General features: G+C 46.4%; 1 protein-coding gene across 1 annotated transcript in view; it reads right to left on the minus strand.

Moving 5' to 3' along the window:
• Positions 1 to 12,926, minus strand: part of Ankrd11 (ankyrin repeat domain 11) — a 108,972-nt gene extending 96,046 nt beyond the window's left edge. The window contains exon 1 of the mRNA XM_010627555.2: positions 12,864 to 12,926. The gene's annotated coding sequence lies outside the window, so the exon portion shown is untranslated. The remainder of the gene's footprint in view (positions 1 to 12,863) is intronic.
• Positions 12,927 to 13,948: the final 1,022 nt, after the last annotated feature.

Below are 13,948 nucleotides of genomic sequence, written 5' to 3' on the forward strand. Positions count from 1 at the left end.
AGCTTGGGATGAGAACATTCCCTGTACACACTGCCCTGGAGTTTCTCAGGGTCGATGGAGTAGCAAAGCCTACCTCAGCAGAGCTCTAGGGACTGAAAGAGAAGGGAAGACAGCAGCCCACGCCAACACTAACAGGTCCCAGCTGACTGCTGACAGGTAGAGCTAGTACCCTCATTCTGGAAACCCAGCAGAACTGTGCTGGGCACCTTACACACACCAGAGGCTAATGGCTCACACAACAGAAGGAACACTTCACAAAGAACTGCCATTTTGATTTGCATGAGGATCAAAAGTTAGGTGCCCCCCCAATCATAAAGTTCTTATAATAGACTAAGAGCTACTAATAAGAAAACCAGCATTTGTCAAACATCACAATGGGTTCCTGAAACACCCTGAGGATGCACAGGGATGTTCCCACCAACATCTTCACCCTGCTGAGATTCCACCCACTGTGACCCTTTATAGGACGAGCTCCTAGAGACCACTTTAGGCAAGGTTACTATTTAACCCTAAGGTGAATCAGAGGGCAGCAGGAGCTCTGTCTCCTGCACTCTGGGACACAGGCCCATCCTAAGACTGCAGTCCAACTCTGGGCTCATTTGTCCCTGGAAAACAGGTAGCCTGGTCTCTCCCAAGCCCATGACATCACTCTCAAGAATCAACACATCTGGGCCGAGGATTTAGCTTGGTGGCACCATGCCTGCCTTAAAAAGCACAAGATCCAGAGTTCAGTTCCCAGTACCAAAAAAGAAAAAGAATCAACACTTCTCCTGAGAGCCACCTCTCACACAAGAATTGAGGGTTTTCTCATCATCTCATTAAACCTTTCGTTCCTATTCTATGATAAGGAGCTGATAAGGTAGTACACAATCTTTCCATACATAATGAATGGCCTAAGGAGGATCCTGGAATCCTCACTTCTAGTTGGAACTGACAGGCTCTTGCACTGCCAAAACCCTCAAAGTTAAGGCCTCCTTACAACCAATTCAGAGAGAAAAATGTATGTAAGACTACAGTACTTACTGCTGGATTTAGAGAACATTCTACCTGCAAAAAGATCTCCACACCAGCAAAGGCATAGTGCTGTATTTTAAACCACTACAATCCATATCATCTCAAAAGAGCTGCAAATTTCGGAAAAACAAAGACAAATCAGGAAGCAACTGACCAGGATGAACTAGAGGGCATGATTAGAATGAGCCAAGGAGGTAACAGCACTGAAATAACCACAGACCCCTGGTCTAGAAATTAGATACACACTCATTCTGAGGTAGCTTCTGACAGGACGAATTACAGTGACAGTAAACTGGGTGTACCCCAGGGAAGGGCAGTATGCTGTCAAGAACAGACGGGCCACTTCCAACTCCACATCCTGGAAGAAGAGCACAGGTAAAAAGAACCCTGATGCAGGCTGTTACATAGAGATCAGAGGAAAGAGAAATAGCTGGGGTGCCCATGCAGTAAGTTCCTGTGCAGCCTGTGGGCACAGACACACAAATCTACTCTCACAGGGGACCAACAGCTACTCTTCCAGGAAAGCTTCAGGGGGGACTCATGAGGCAGGGCCCACCAAATCAGGGCCCTTAGAAACTGTAGGCCTGAGCTTACATACTAGAGAGAGATAGTAGACATAAGCAGATTCTCTTGAAGGTGCAAAAGTTTTAAAAAGCTGTCAGTAAATATTTAGCTGCCTTGACTTAGTCAGCTGCAGTTTCTCAGACAGACTGAACATTTCAGCACAGCTGTTGCTGAAGCCTGCCGAGGACCCATGAGGCAACTGTTAACCTACCTTCCAGGTTTGAAACTACCTTCAGAGTAGCAATGCTTCTCACTGGGGTGACACCAACTCTGATGTCCAATTCACATATGCAGCTCCGTGATGGAGTAGGGACTGAATCCCAACAACTGAGAGCCTGTCTTGTCCATCCCTGCCTGGCAGTAGATATGCTGCCTTTTCCTTGGGAAACACCAACCTTGCATGACAGTGCCCGGCTGCACCCTCCAGCTGTTCAGACATGGCACTAGCAGATCCTTCCCAGGAAATGAACAAAAGGAGACAGCTACTCCAAGGAAATACAGGACCAGTCTGTGGTCAGTGCTAAAATTCAAACTTGTAGTCAAAGGCTCAAAAGAGACGTGGATACCTTCTGGTGTAGCAAAGTAAAGCAGCTCAATGTGCATAACTCCACAAACACTGTCCACAGTGACCTGTGTGAGGTGCTACAACAGATGTGGTCAAAGACACAGGCACAGGCACAAGACCCCACAGTGAGGCCCCAAAACACAAGACTTGTTTGTTGGGTTTTGGTGTTGTGGCAAAGACATTTCCAAAATTATGCCAAAAAGCTACTAAAATATTCTTCCATATTCAACAAGACACTGTCTTTGTACACTTCAAAAAAAACCCCACACATCTCAACAGACTGCAGAAGCAGATGTGGGAATCCAGCTGTCTTCTATTTAGCAACATTTTAATGGCATTTTGTAAAATGTTAAAACAATGACCCTCTAATCACTAAATTTTTGTTTTTGAAAATATATTTTTAATAAGAATGTGCTACTTATACCAATACACGATGAGTTTCTTAACCATTTTGTGTGTGTGTGTGTGTGTGTGTGTGTGTGTGTGTGTGTGTGTTTGGTACTGGGGATTGAACTTGGGACCAATGAAGAACCATTGAGCTAAATCCCCGGCCCTCTTACCCCTCATTTTAAATGGAATTAGCATATAAACATTTTCCAAATCTTTCAGATATAACTTGGTAACAGAGATACCTATTTTAGCAAAAGTGCTTGGGGCTCCTCCACACCTAACATATAAAGTGGTCCTAAGGACCAGTGGCCTAGGACTAAGGCACTAACTTCTAAGACCTCACTCACAACAAAAGCCTTTTGCATCCAACTCACTGGATTCCAACCATAAATGTTGTTCATTGGGTGAGAAAAGATGAGGGTTTTGTCCCCCCACCCCAGCAGCTGCAGCCTGCTCACTTCCAGGCTGTACTATTCCCAGTCAGCAGCCCAGGGAAGGTAGGACCAAAAGGCCCACAGGGGCATCTTCTGCAGTCTGAAGTAGTGCCCTTGCTGGCCCCAGCACAGGGACAGAAATGGCAAGAGACTCATAAGCCTCCAGGGAGGCACACAGGAACTGGCCTTTAAGGCAGTAAGAAAACAACACTATTTCACATCTTCCTAAATTGTTCTTCGGGCCTGACCAGCACCACCCCTCTGTTAACTGCAATAAGGACCTGGACTTAGAGAGGAACAGCAGCCCAAAGCGAAGAGGCCTGTTCCAGGGCTTCTCAGCTGGCTAAACCTGGTCAACCAAGAGACTCAAGCCCTCTTCGTGGAAGTGGGCTCTGCACACCAGATCAAAGCAGTGACCTCAGGTTGCTATCAGAACTTTAAGTGTAATCACCTGCTTTTGAGCAGTACAGTTGTCCACCTATTAAACATGACCAAAGAAGGCCATGAGCACTCTACACATTAATAAATAAAATGTGTGAGGGTTTAATGAAAATGCTGATACAATGCAGGTGTTCTAAACTCAGGTTACAATTACTATCTAGTCTCTGATGAGAGAAATGCAGTGACCTGCGTAAGAATCCTGGATGCAGTCATCAACACCAGTGAGCAGATTACATGCCACCATGAAGAGCGGTTTCTAAATGAGGAATTCAAAGTGCTTCCTGAACATAATGGCCACATTCTTTTCGAACACAGTCCCTGGCCAGAGACTAGGAGCCCAGCTAGGGGCATAACAACACAGCAAATGCCTGTGCAGGAAAATCCCTTCATCAAGACAATTCACCCAGGGATCAATATGGGGCTCCAAGCCAGGCCTGTTGGTACACACCTGTAATCCCAGCACTCAGGAGGCTGAGGCAGGAGGGTCACTGCAAGTTCAAGGCCAACCTGAACTACAGAGTAAGACCCTGTCTTTAAAAAAAAAAAAAAAGCTGAGACTTCGGGTCGATGGCTGGCTTTGCTATTTACTTCTCCTTCAAAGACCAGAGAGAAAATGAACACTGATCCAAGATGTCCTGCAATAGGTTAATAGTGTGTCCAGACAGAACATCATTCAGGCCCTGAAGGGCAACAAGTTCTTAGGCCATGAAAAGACATGGGAACTTTCAAAACGTTCACCTGAAGTGAAAGAGCCTCCGGAGCACCAGGGATTTTCAGGGCCGTGAAACACTTTGTAACACTGTAATGGTGGATATGTGCTGCTTTCCATCTATCCAAACCCAGAGAGTACACAACACCCAAACAGAAACCTGATGTGAATGCGGACCGTGTGTGATAGCTGTATGTCAGTGTGGCTCACTGTGACAAATGCACCACTCTGGTGTATGCTGCTGAGGTGCAAGGGGCTGTGCATGTGTGGGGCAAGGCAGTGGGAACACTGTGGACTTTGTGCTGGTTTGTGAACCTCAAACTGTAGAAACCAGTCTTTTTTTTAATTCCATGATGGGGGGGGGGTCACAGATATTCCCAGCCCAGGTCTATTCTTTAAAAAAAGTGATCCTTTTGGGCTACACATTTGAGTCCTAGAGCAGTCTGAACGACATAGTGAGACCCTGTCTCAAAAAAACAAACAAACAAAAAAGTGATCCTCTTACCAAAAAGACACCATGTATAACAGGACAGGGTTGGAACTAGAGACGAAGAGGGGAGTCCACTAGGTCCCAGGGCCTTTGGTTTACATAACACAAGGCTAGATCTGGTGACCTGAGGCACAGACCCCTGGCCTGGCCTCCCCATCATCTGGAATCCGGTCTCAACAAAGCTTCAGCATCCCATCTCTGAATGCCTCTGCAATCTCCACACTCTGCTTTTCACGGGCCTCTGACCTCCTCCAGTACCAAACAAGCTAATACACCCACTACCCACAGGCCTGTCTTGCATAGTGCCCCCACCACAATGGAAAAGGACACCCAACTACCCGTGGACAAGTGACCTCTCCAGAAATGCAACTCAAATCTTAGCAGTCATAAAATTCTCTACAGATTATGCACCCATTAAAAATTGTAGCTGGGTTAGGCGCAGTGGCACATGCTTGTAATTCCAGTACTCAGGAGGCTGAGGCAGGAGGATCACCGTGAGTTCAAGATCAGCTTGGGCTACTTAGTGAAACCCTGTCTCAAAAAAAAAAAGAAAACAACAAAAAAATCGTATCTGGGAGATGCGAATGTTGAGACTTGAGGCAAGAAGATCACAATTTCAGGCCAATGTCTAAATAACTGGGGGTGGTGGATGTGCTTGGGGGTGGAATGCTTGCCTAGCAATGCATGAGGCCCTGGGTTCAATAACAGGAGCCACCCAAAAAACTTATTTAAATTCTTAAAGTTGAGATGTAGCTCAGTGATAGAAGCACTTGCCCTGGATTGATCCCCAGCCTCTAGTAACTGATTAATTAATTATATTCATGTTCAGACTGTGGCACATGCTATTCCCAGCTACTTGGAAGACTGAGACAGGAAGAGTACTAGACCCCAGAAGTTCTAGGCCGCCTGAACAACATAGCAGGATTTTGTCTTAACCATAAGGGTCACAACTGGATCACAGAAAACTAATAATAAAATTTCAAACAAAATATAAAAGTTTATATACAAGTGATGTTTATATTGTAAAAAATATACAATATATTCAAAATTTTTACTTTACATGTTTTATTTTGGATGGTAGGATTATGTAAGATTTTCACTTTCTTGGGCTGGGCATTTAGCTCAGTGGCACTATGCCTGCTGCAAAAGCTCAAAGTCCTGAGTCCAATCCCTGGTTTTTTATTTCCTTCTCTATACTTAACTTTACTTACCAGTATTACAAGTTCAACTGCGTCCCTACAAAGGACATGTGAAAGTCAGCATGTGATTCTTTACAAATTGGTCTTTGCAAAAGGTCAGGTTGGAATCCCCAGGTGGTCCGAGAACAGCATGGCTGCTTCCCTCACGCAGAGGGAATGTGAACAGACACACACACGGGAAGAAGAGGCAGCTATCGGGGTGCTGCCCCTGAGACCAAACAGCACCAGAGACTCCCACAGACCCCAGCAGCTGGACAGGCCCAAGACGCACCCCACATAGCCCTCCAGACACTTGGGTCTTGGACCTCTGGCTGTCAGACTGGGGGAGAACATGTCTGTGTCGGCCAGGACCCTGGTGTGTGGCACTGTCAAGAGGCTGCCCAAGCAAACAAATAACAGTAAGTTTTGTTCAAGGCCCATGAAGAGTTTTAATGACTATAAAGCCTCAATTTTTCTGTAAGACAGAGAATCAACATACTTCTTAAAATAAAATAAGATCTCAATTCACTGCATAAAAGATCTGACCTCTCAACAAAAGAAAGTACTATTTGGATTCCAATGTTTTATTTTAACCAGCTCTTTGTAGAAAGTTCAGAGGCTGGGTCAGGGATTTAACTCAGTGGCGCCATGCCTGCCTCACCCTTACAAGTGCAAGGTTCTAAGTTTGATCCCCAGTACCGTTTCAAAAAAAAAAAGCAGAGGCTGCCTTACCTTAAAGACATTAATTTACACTTAACCAGAACTCTTCACTTAGCCAACCCACGGAGGTACCTGAGGCTGGCTGCTACTCTAATCTTCTGGGCAGATATCTGAGCTGATACACAAACAGCTGTGGGTGGAGAAAAAGATCATCCTTGGCACTGGTTCTGGTCCCAGCTAAACCCTAATCCCATGCTTTCTCCAGACTGGCCACCCACAGCCTTCAAATAATAACCAACAGGCTGTTTCTGATTTGTATGATATTTACAGTAACTTAGAACCAGCAGATTTAGCAATCTCTGAAGGCATCAGGCACGACTGGAACAAGCCCTGAGAGGTGTTACACAGGATAGGGAGGGGACAGAGAAGGAGGGGACCAGTCGCCTGTCAGAGTGCCCTAGAGAGGTGACACATTCTGCTTGAGAGAAAAGAAAGCACACACTAAACAAACACATAGTAACCAGGAGCACACAGCAGAGTCGTGAATCCAAGGCAAGCCTGGGCAACAGGACTCTATCTTAAAAAGAAACAAAAAGGCACTCAGCCATCCCTGGCTCTCTGTGCCTAGCCCTGCAATTGTAGTGAAATTTTCCTCAACTGAGTTGCCAGGCCCTCAAGTCTAGTACAGCCTCAAGCCTAGCACTTCTGCAGGACCATATCCAGGTACTGCCTGTAAGAAACAGAAACTTTAAAGTGATCCATTTTCAAGGTAAGCCTTTAATTCTGAGTGAAAAGCTACTCAAAAGACAAAATTTCCTACTTGCCTGCAGACATGACTGAGGTTATGAATCTGAAAGGTCCCTAAACAAAGCAAAAGGGGTAGTCAATAAAATAAGGCTTCACTATGCCAACTCTGATTGGAAAAGTACTGACAGTTACCCACCTGTGGCTTCATCATTTGCCTTTAAACCCACAACATGTTTGCAGAGGGATGAGCCAAGGGTTTATCCTAATAAAATTTAGGCGGCATATGGAAGACTGTACTCATCATATTCAGCCATTAAGGTACTAGAGGCAGGGATCTGCAGGCTAGGAGATAAACTGCTCACTGTGCCTTCTGGTCTGCCTGTTAGGCTGGCACTCACTCTTGTAAAACAGAGAAATAAAGTCTCACTATCAAGGCCGGGGATTTAGCTCAGTGACAAGTCCAAGGTCCTGAGTTCAATCCACCCCGGCACTTGGTGCATGCCAACTCAGACCATTTGCAAAGGGATTTTTTAAAACAGACTGGAGCTGGGGACATGGTGCATGTCTATAATCCCAACACCTAGGGAGGCTGATGCAGGAAGATGGCAAATTAGAGCCCAGCCTGGGCAACTTAGCAAGACCCTGTCTGAAAACAAAGAGAGTAGGGGCCAGGGATTTAGCTCAGAGGTTCTGCCGCCTGCCTCGCAAGCCCAAGGACCAGAGTTCGACCCCTGGGATAGCGGGCTGGTGATGTACAATGCCCAGGTTTCAAACCCTGTTGCTGCAAAGAAAGAAGACACCCTGGGGCTGGCCTGAGGCAGGCTGCTAGAACACAGAGGCCTGCATGCCCTGTGGGTCTACACACACACACACACACACACACACACACACACACACACACACAGAGCTGCTGGCTGTTCTTCTAGAGGAGCCCATTCCTTAAGGACAGCAGGACTCTCAGCATAGGTGAGGCAGCTACAAGGAAAGGCTGAGCTCTAACAGGAAATCAACAGATGACTTAACACATGTCTAAGCAGAATTAGGCAACAACAGCGGCTTAGCCCCAAAACTGACAGACTCAAGAAGCATTTATGGAGAACTCTGCTGCCTCCCTGGGCAGCTTAAGGGCAGCAAGATGATATAGCCAAAGCAAGACAAAGAAATGTGGTAAACCCAAGACACAGCACACTTGTGACTAAAATCCCAAAGTATGAAGAATCGCAGAGCAAACACTAAGCAGGCTGCTGGCCACACACTGATGAGTGTCAGCAATACCCAGCCAGGAGCCAGGCTGGAGAAGAGGAGTCCCCTTGGACATCAGCACCCACAGACGGGACAGTTGAAGCAGGGGCACTGTGACAAGTTTCATGGACAAGTGGTTTAAGAGTGTAGGGCTAGAGGGAGTCCAGTGAGGGTGACTGAGGCCCTGGTTTAGACTTTCTCCTCCCCCACAAAGCACTAAATCACAAGCAAGCACTTCAGAGAGCAGCAACAGTTGTGTGGCCATAGCAAACACAGCAACAGGAAGGAAGCCAGCTTTCTGGAAGCAAAAGATAAGACAAACAATATAGTACCTTCATGGAAAGCACCTGAAATCTAGAAACTTACTGTGTATCCCACACACAATCTTCCCCTGCACATGAGGATTAACAGCCACCAAGTGTTACTCCATCACTCCAGTACCTTCAGAAACGAGGCATCAGTACAGTAAGTCTGGCTGAAGGAATCAAAAGGTGCTTGTGCTGATGCTGCCAACACCCCACGGGCTGCCACCTGAGGTCTGCCCTTCTAGACCTAACTCCAGTCAGGACACAGGCTAACACCACTCTGGACAAACTGAACAGCACCACCTCTGTGCCACAGTGTGCTGTGTCTTCAATAAGCTGAAGAAACGCAGCACTCACCTGTACGTAGGGCCATTAGCTCCCTCTATTTGCATGGCTGTTCTGAGGTCCAAAACAGCAGGAAGCCAGAATCGCTTTGATCTTCAAAGCACCATGTCAATCACACCACTGGCTTCTGAGTGACATTTTCTCTACCTCACCCACTGTGGGTTCCTAGCAGGGCAGATGTGTCGCAGACGTCACAGTGCCATCGTGGTCCTAACTGGTTATGCCCTTTGTTTCCCATTTCTTAATTAGGAAAACACAGTCACAGAGTTCCTACACATTTCATTCTAAATTGAGCACAGGTATGGCAATCTTCAGAACACACATGTGTTATGCCAGCAACTCCAACCACAACACAGACACTTCCCTTCATCCATGCAGGGAGGACACAGGCTTCACCCCACAGTTCTCCGAGCTACTTGGAGGTGGTACAGTGGCCAGGGGCAAAGGAACCACAGTGTCCCTGACAACGTAACAGCTCACAATAGGGAAGCACCTCGTATCTAGCACACACCAGCAGGACACAGCCAGGACAGCTTCAAGCAGACCAGAGCTTGGATCTGAGGGATAAAACACTGGTCAGGACAGGACAGCTGGAGGCCAGTGCTCACTAGCATCTGCCTGGACCAAGGGAGGACACACTCCATTAGAGAAGAGAGCCTGAGTGTCCTCCTGGAGATAATGAGCAGTACCCTATAGCACATGATGGAGCTGGTCTCCCAGGCTCAGCTCCCTTAGGACATGGGTGCTCTTAGAAACAGAGCACAGGCCCTGTGGAACATGGGGAAGCAGCAGAGGTACTTGGAAGCAAATCGTGGCAGAGTGACAGAGGGGCCAGCCTGGGGGAATTAGCACATCCTGTGTCATAAAAGGGCTAGGTTACCGCTGGGCTTAATCTCTAGTGCACCCCACCACCACCACCAAAAAAAAAAAAAAAAAAGCAGTGGCAAGGGGGTGAGAAAGCTCCTGGGGAACTGAATACATTTCATATTAACAGATCTCACTCAAATGCCATCTAATGTTCTGGAAATTACTTGTAGTTTAAGGGAGCCTAACAGAAAATCCCTCAGAAACCTAAAATTAGAAAAACTGATTATACTAAAGAACCACCCAATAATTTATATTAGCATAAATAGTTATGCATATTTCTTTAATAATGAAGCAAAGTATGCTTTGTTATCTATTTTTAAACCCTAACAAAAAAACTTTCTATGTTAAAAAGGGAAAAGGATTACCATTAGGACCTACAAATTCCTTACAAGTCCCCATATCCAATCCAGCATCAAAGCAGTCTAACCCCAGTGGCCATAACCATGACTAGTACCCAGGTACTGTCAGGGTCACATTTGGGGACACCATCCAAGCACATCACTTTTCCACATGTCTCACAAGGTAAACATTTTCAAGTTAAAGTGATCACTTTCAAGTCAAAAGTGATTACTGTGTTTTCTGTGGGGTTTTTGGCAATATCCTGCTGAGGATCAAACCCAGTGTCTCTTGCACACTAGACAAGCACTCCATGACTAATCTATACCATACATCCAGCCTCACAGTTTTTAAAATATTCACTTAAAATTATAAAACATGAGCCAGGCATGTCAGGGTACACCTGTAATCCCAGCACTCTGAAAGGCTGATGCAGGAAGACCATAAATTTGAGCCAAGCCTAGGCAACTCAGAAAGGATCCTGTCTCAAATTTTTATTTTATTTTATTTTTTCTGTCTCAAAATTTTAAATAGAGGGGCGGGGATTTAGCTCAGTGGTGCTGCTGCCTGCCTCTCAAGTGCAAGGTCCTGAGTTCCATCCCAAAAATAATTTTAAAGAGAGAAAAAACTTAAAATGACTGAGGATATAGCTCAGTACAAAGACCGTGAGTTCAACCTCCAGTACCACCAAAACGGGGGCTGGGGGTGATCTATCCAAACTTCCTGTCACATAATTAACACTGCCTTTATGATGAGATACCACTTTCAAAAAAATAAAATGTTGTCAGTCACAGTACAATCACGGCACTTGGGAAGCTCAGGCAGAAAGAATTGTGTTCAAGGCCAGCCTGGACTTCACAGCAAGACTCTATTTCAGAAAGAAGAAAAAAGCAAAGTTTTTGGAAACATAACTCAAAAACACCCCCATTTCATAAGAAGTGTAATTTAGAGTTCTCATGCAGCTCAGGTCAGTGCTAGACAACAATTTGCTCAGTCAACAACTGTACAGGCACACCCATGGTAAGCCAGCAGCATGCCATCAGGGGCCACCTTGATCTTGTCACTTCCCTGGGAAGGCCTGGAGCCTTTCGAGTCATCATGAGAGGTGCTAAGAAAAAGAGAAATGCACCAGTGAACAGCCCAAGCTAGGGTTGTATAAAGGTTTAAAAAAAAAAATGCTACTACATCTAATTATTTTAAGGATATACACTAGACCCTCAAGTTACAACCAGCCTGACATAGAAACGACTTGTGTTAATTAGTTTATGGACCTAATTCTGCCTCTTGTTTAACTATAGTATGTACCCAGGTAAACATTCAGACCTCAGCTGTACTGACTTACAATCAACTTGAGTTACAACCAGCCCTCAGTAATCAATCAAGTTTGTAAGTCATGGGTCCACTGTATTTATAGTCTGACTTTCATTAAAAGAAATCTTCTATGATGGGTGTGACCACCAGCAGTTCCCAGGAGGTAATGGAGGTAGGGAGAGCTGAAGAAATGTGCCCTTCCCACAGCAACACAGGGTGCACTGTCCCTGGCAATGCCGAAGGCAAGACAAGCCCAGCGTCAGTCCATCCACACTGGGCACCTCAGGGAGGCAGGCAGGCAGGCAGCACAGGAACACAGCAGTGCACACATCAGGCCCACCTCAGGAATCGTGGCCCTGTATCTTACCCAGACCATTCAAACTACCGTGACTCAATGAAATGAAAATATTAAAACAGAACAAGTGATGCTAAAACAATGAAAGACTACTAGAGAACCTGCAGAACTCTTCTGTTTTTTAACACTCTGAATTTTAATGCCAGGAAAAACCACAGAGGACAGCCCTCAGGAGGATGCACTCAGGCTGCTCATGGGCTCTGACCGATACACACTGCTCCCCACTCCTGGGCCAGGCAGCCCCCTGCTGCTCAGGAAGAGATTTTCTTTCCTGAGTGGGACTATCACAGACAAAAAGGGGTCATAATCAATACTAAACATTTACATTTCACAGGAAAAAACAAGTAGAAATAAGTAACTCATCCTGTCACCATAGTGTGCTCAAAAGAACACCATTCTCAGTTGGTCATGGTGATGCAGACCTGTAATCCCAGCACCTGGGAGGCTGAGGCAGAGGATCACCACAAGTTTGAGGCCAACCTGGGCTACATAGTGAGTTCAAGGCCATCCTGAACTACATAGCGAGAACCTGCCCCCCACACACAAAAAGACCACCATTTTTGCAGCCTAATACCTTCCACATTTACATGATCTCCTGCTCAGCCTCCAAAAAACATAACTACAGAGCCTCCAGACTATTTAGGGCTGGTGAAACTGAAAAGTTTCTTTTCCAGGTGAAGCTAGACTCATCTGATTGTTCAGCTGAATTCCCTGTCATAGTGAAAGTAGTTACCACTTATTCACCCCAAAGAGCTTACAACTGCCCCTCTGAACCACCCTGAGTGAAAGCCAAGGCAAAAGTCAAGCACTGAGCAAAAACCCACCACACCCAAGAACTCAGCATGGAGATGCTATAGTCTCGCTGGGGTCGGCACCACCATCTGAGGAGAGAATGCAGCACAGCACTCACCGATTCCATGGCGAAGTCAGCAGGGCTGAGCACTGTGTCTCAAGTCCAGCAGGGCCGTGTGTTCTGAAATGAGAGTAAAGCCGGACTGTCAGCGCCAATCTCAACCTTGGCTCTTGCCATCTTGACCATCCACAGCGTGACTACAGAAAGCTGTAAAGACACACTTGGGCTGGTCACGTGCATCTGCTTTCAACCTCTATCCTGGAACATCAGGCCATAGGCCAGGCTGGCGAAGACTTGTCTTGGCTCTCAGATGACCTGGGCTGGACTGCCCTCTTAGAGATGGCGCCTCCTAATTTCCATCCATGACTCAAATGACATCAGGCAGGAATCTCACAATTAGAATCAAAACTGTCAAAGTTGTGGGCTGGGGATTTACGTCAGTGATGCCGCTGCCTGCCTAGCAAGCACAAGGTCCCAAGTTTGATACCTGATACCAAAAAAAGTTATGCACAGGTGGTAATGCCGTAGACAGGGCAAGCCCAGCATGTGCCCATCCACACCAGGCACATTAGGGGGGCAGGCAGTGCAGGAACACAGCAGTCCCCCACCTGCCCTCACCTCCATACCACCTCCCACCTGAGCACCACACCACCCCCATCTACTTGGGCTGTGCTTGAGGTTTCTGACTACTTGATGCCCCATGGAGACCACCTCCTCCACACTGGCCATCTAGGACCCATTCACAAAGACACAAGACTATAATTCAGATCAGATGTGCTTCATGCCACTGCAGCATCCTGCCATCATGAGTTTGTTTTCTTCACAACACGGAAAAGATCATGGAGAACCCTTGTGTGCCTGCAACTCTTACAAATGGGGTGAAAACAGGGTCTGCGGATAGAGTGCACAGGCAAACACACAGGAGTGCCACGAGGAGGCTCAGCTGAGCCTGGCTGCTCACAAGGCAAATCTGCCTGGGGGACTGCAGGCAAGCCCTGCTCAGCAGGCAGCCTCCTACCCAGTGGGTTCGTACATGAGGTTCCCTCCGCACTCCAAACAATTTATGAACTACAAGGCCATACATAAATACACACATCAACACTGTTCAATCTCAAACACCATAACAGTGAGCCAAAAAAACA

Source organism: Fukomys damarensis, unplaced genomic scaffold (genome assembly GCF_012274545.1).
Source record: "Fukomys damarensis isolate Sample0158 unplaced genomic scaffold, DMR_v1.0_HiC HiC_scaffold_32, whole genome shotgun sequence".
Taxonomy (NCBI): Eukaryota; Metazoa; Chordata; class Mammalia; order Rodentia; family Bathyergidae; genus Fukomys; species Fukomys damarensis.